Genomic DNA, 4,887 nt, shown 5'->3' on the forward strand with positions numbered 1-4,887 from the left:
GATTTGGTAAGTAACTCTGTTTTTTTTTTTTTTTCAATTGAATTTCGAAAGTCTTAAATGTGGAACTGGGAATACATTTGTACAATGTGCACAGTGAATATTCGTTGTAAATAGTGTAAAAATCCAAGTAATTGTAACTTTAGAAGTTGTTAAATATGTGATAAATACGTTACGTTACTTCATCTTACAACGGTGTAACGTTATCAGCAGGATTCCTGGATGAACTACATTTCCCAAGTGTCTGCCTTACACAGTAAATATTTTACGTTATCGAGCTGTGTGTACGTGTGTGCTAGCGTGAAACGAACAATGCTAAACAACATAATGTGAGTGTGTTATCATGATGCTAACCAGGCCTGTGTTTGTATTTCTTCCTAGGCTCAAGTGTGTGGTTGTGAGATCATCTCGAAATCCTTTTAACAGTTCAGGTAGGATGTATTATGAAATAGTGTTACTAATGTAATACATTCCTAAAACCAAGTATAGAGTGTATTTGTTATAATTCATTGGTATTAGATTTAAAAGGTGATCGAATAGCTCCTGATTTGTAATGTCATTAATGCATTTCTTTTGAAGCAATGTTTTAATTTTTTTTTACAAGTGAATAGGTTGGTTTACTTTTAAGTTTAAATTTCCCACGTATCTCGTTAAAGTTTTGACCAATGAGCTAACTTGTTAAGTTGTGGCCAATGGGAGAGTGGACTGGTTGCCGGGAAAGAAAAGGGAGGGAAAAGTTGAAAGAAGGGAGAGGAGAGACGTTAGTGGGGTTGGTGAAGGAAAAACGACCAAAGGAAACGATAAAGAGAGAACAAAACCATACCTACAGAGTTTTTTTTAAGGTAAATCCTGATTTTATTTCTATAAGAGAGTGTTTATTATTTAGTTAAGAAAGACCAAGTGGAGACTGAAGCTGCCGTCGCATTGTGGAGACATTCGACATCCTAGAGGTTAGCCTAGCATCGTGCAAGACTTGGAGAGAATTGCTTGTGACGATCAGTTCGGGTTTCCAACGGATGTCTGTTTCTGCTACGGAGTACTGGCTGCATTGATAGCTGTGTTCGCGGTGGATCTTGTGAGGACACCTGCACGGAACTACTATATTTTGCTGAGGCATTATCTACAAGTAGTGAGTAACTACAAATGTGGGGTGGACTTCGGGACTTTATGTATGTTGTCATTTTTTTTTATGAGCTCCAACGCGCGCCCAGGGTTTAAGCAAGCTTGCAAATAATTTGGACATGGGGTTGTGGAAAAATCATTGGGGTTTATAATTTGTATTTCTTTTGATGTGATACATTGAACATTTGATTAATATAGATCTTGAACCTTATGTCTGTTGTATTGGTGGAGTCATTTACTGTTTCAGTTTCATTTAATGCATGGGAAAGCATATCCTTATAACAATAACCAAGTCTATAATCATTCTATCTGAAGTTAATACCCTATTTGTCATTCACCCTAGCAAGTTTACAATAGGGATTCTTATTGGAGATGTCCTTCTCACCTAATATCCCATGCTGTTCAGATATTCTAAATAAGGTAATATCGTGAGAGTCAAATTCGAGCCTGGTGAGAGGGTTACACTAATAATTGGTTTTATTTTATGTGTTTCCACAGTCATTCTTTTGCTATTTCTCTAAATGTTTTTATCTCAACTGTGGGGTCAACAGTTGATCACTTGAACCCTTTATTAATACTTTGTTAAATACAAAGAACAACAACAGAAATAGCAGATCTATAAGCACACAACTTTGATGCTTTGCTTGTTAATAACTAACTTGCTTATCTTTTAACATTTTCATTTTTACTATAATTAGTGTACAATGACTGTTTTTGATATTTGTGTAATTATTATTGTAATGGATATTTTTTGTCCATGTAGGAACAACGTGATGTAAATATGAGACGGGCCCTCGTCCTTCGTGCACTTCCTGTGTACCTGCGTGAAGATGCCTCCAAGTTTTTCAGGACCTGTAATGTAAGTGTACTGGCCTCACTATCAATCCCTTTGCTTAGCTATTCAGTCAGCTTAAACATGACATCACTCAAAGAACTATAGGAGAACCAGAGGGGCATTCCAGAAAGCAGGTTATGTGAAAACCATCAGTATAGCCAATTGTATTTTTTCCAACAATGTAATTTCAAAGTCCGTGTTTCTAGTTTGTCGCCGCATTGAGTATGAGATAAAATGTTTTTATATTTCATTTTCAGCCGATTTTAAATAAAACAAAATAGCCTAAAATAAAACATTGAACAACATTCAACCACTTCCTTAAAGGCTAATATAAAATAAAGTGATGTTAAATTCAAAATGAAAAGACGACTGCATCTGAAACTCTGTCAGTGATTTATATAACAGCCGCAGCCAGAAAATGTCTGCTTCCTGTTTTCTCCCGTTGCCATGGTGAATAACCGTATCGGAGCTCCATTGATGATGGCTTTTTACTAGTCGTCAGGCACAAGCTCAACTCCGAGTTAACGTACTCTGAGTCAACTTACCTAACTCAGATCAGCTGTTCTGTAACTGAAAACTCAGTTTCACTTCACAGGGTAAGTCAACTCTGAGTTCAGGGTTAGGCTCAGTTTGTTGAACCTCCTTTCTGGAATAGCCCCCAGAACCTGTTTATGAAGTTTCCTTGAGTTGTTATTCTGCAAACTGACATGTAGAAATTACATAAATGAAAAGGTAAGTATAAAGAATTCCACTAAACAAAAAGTATGCTTACAGGTAGGTGTGAAACTAACATAAAATAATAAGCATGTGTAAAGAAAATAGTTTAAACATGTAGCTTAGCTGCAGTCTAAGTGCAAAGTGACCGTAATGTCTAGACATCATTAGCATGATTTGTATCCTTGAGGGGCTGAACTCATTTTTGTATTATTTGTGTTTTATAGTCAGCAGATGGTCCAGACCTCACTGACACTCCGGTGGCTCTCCTGACAGTTGTCACTGATGATACTACTGATGCGGCCCTCTTCAGCCCTGAGAGCATCTGTATTGTCGTGGAAGATGAAATACTTGTGAGTGGTCCCACAAACCTGGCTGACTCATTTATCCTGCTCTTTGGGTATGTCTATGCACTAGACCTACAGTACCCAAAGAATCTCGAGCTTACATTCACATTTATCCAAAAAGTTGTGATGTGTCTTGAGGACAACAAACCACTGAAAGGGCGTCTACTGACACTGAAGAATGATTTGTTCAATGAGTGAATCACTCAGAATGGACTATTTGTTGAGCTGAGTATTGAGGATGTTTTTTGTTTTTTTCCCCTCTTTACAAATGTAATAATTTGCCTCTTCTACCTCATGTTTAATATGTTACACTGTTTGCCTCTACTACCTCAGATTTAATACATTGATTGTTAATAGATAAATATCACAACATTAACGTATTGCCAAGCCCAAGTTTTTGCACTGTAGTTGTGGGAAACGACTGTTGAATTCATGCACTATACATGTTTAATGTTGTGTGACCTAATGCTTACCTTGATGTTGCCAGTTGAAGTACGGCACAGTAGAAACCAGTACTTTTATTTGAATGTTTTATTTAAAAAAAGTTAGTTGCAGCCTTCAAGGTACAGTAAGTGCCAAAACGTTTTAAATGGCTCCACATTCTAATAGTTGTTATTGCTGTTGAGGATGGATTATAATTTGAATCTTATTGAATTTTAACATGAAGCCTTTGTGAGTTTTTATCATAATGTTTTCTGAATAATGTGATATGGAGACCGAAAATACTGAATCTACCCTCTGTAGCAATGACCACTATCAGAATATGGAACTATTAACACTTAATGTACTTTAAAACACATTTTGTTTTTATGGAGTCACTTCCTTTTTTGTTTTAATTTATGACAAGCACTTTGTTTTGACTGAGCTCCTTTTGATTCGTGCCTTTTTAAAAGCACATTGTGTTGAATAAAAAAAAAGTTAAATTGTCACTGTGGTGTCACTTTCATGTTTTCTAACATTATTCGCTGATTATAATTGTGTAATGGACCGACATCAGTATTTCAGTTTAGAATTAATTTTGATTGCATGTCCCACATTATGAGTTGAAGAATATTGAAAATTTTGAGTGTATTTCACACATTATATGAGTTGAAGAATATTTAATATTTTGAGTGTATTTCCCACATTTATGAGTTGAAGAATATTGAAAGTTTTGAGTGTATTTCCCACATTATATGAGTTGAAAAATATTGAAAATTTTGAGTGTATTTCCCACATTATATGAGTTGAAAAATATTGAAACTTTTGAGTGTATTTCCCACATTATATGAGTTGAAAAATATTGAAAATTTTAAGTGAATTAATCCATAATTATAAGTTGAGGAATATCAATATTTATAATATAACATTGAGATAATTTAAGGCAACTGTAAATATAATTTTTATTTTATGTAAACTTAAAACATTTAAAAACATCACTAAAATATTTTTGTGTAATCTGTTACAAAATAATTTTTGAGTTATGTGAACTTATTAGGGTTTACAGTGTATGATTATTATTATTTTTTTAATGTGTATGCACTAACTAACTGTAAGTCGCTCTGGATAAGAGCGTCTGCTAAATGACTAAAATGTAAAAATGTGTTGGGACTGCTGTTGGGACTTTGCTGTTGGGACAGCTTTATTTAGGCCCTAACAGTTTGTGGGCACCATTTGTCACTGTTGTAGTGCAATTAATGTATTGTTTAGTGTTGTGTTGTGTAGTGTAGTGGCTTTGCTGGCATGCATCACCAATTATTTTGTTGTTTAACTTTTCCCACCAAAATGTACATGCTAAAATCGCCACTGGAACTAGCATTATAACTCTGCCTGAAAAACGCCCATCCTTCACCTTTCATGGTGACAATAACGCCCTTATTTGCTGTATAGCCT

The 4,887-nt window shown here is 35.1% G+C and overlaps 1 long non-coding RNA gene across 1 annotated transcript; it reads left to right on the forward strand.

Moving 5' to 3' along the window:
• The first annotated feature begins 241 nt into the window (after positions 1 to 241).
• LOC311110691 lies at positions 242 to 3,647 on the forward strand. Its single transcript, XR_014610719.1, has 3 exons — positions 242 to 1,126; positions 1,883 to 1,978; positions 2,896 to 3,647. It is a non-coding gene; the product is annotated as an uncharacterized lncRNA (long non-coding RNA).
• The last annotated feature ends 1,240 nt before the right edge of the window (positions 3,648 to 4,887 follow it).

The sequence above is a fragment of the Coregonus lavaretus genome, assembly GCF_964263955.1.
Source record: "Coregonus lavaretus genome assembly, chromosome: 36".
Taxonomy (NCBI): Eukaryota; Metazoa; Chordata; class Actinopteri; order Salmoniformes; family Salmonidae; genus Coregonus; species Coregonus lavaretus.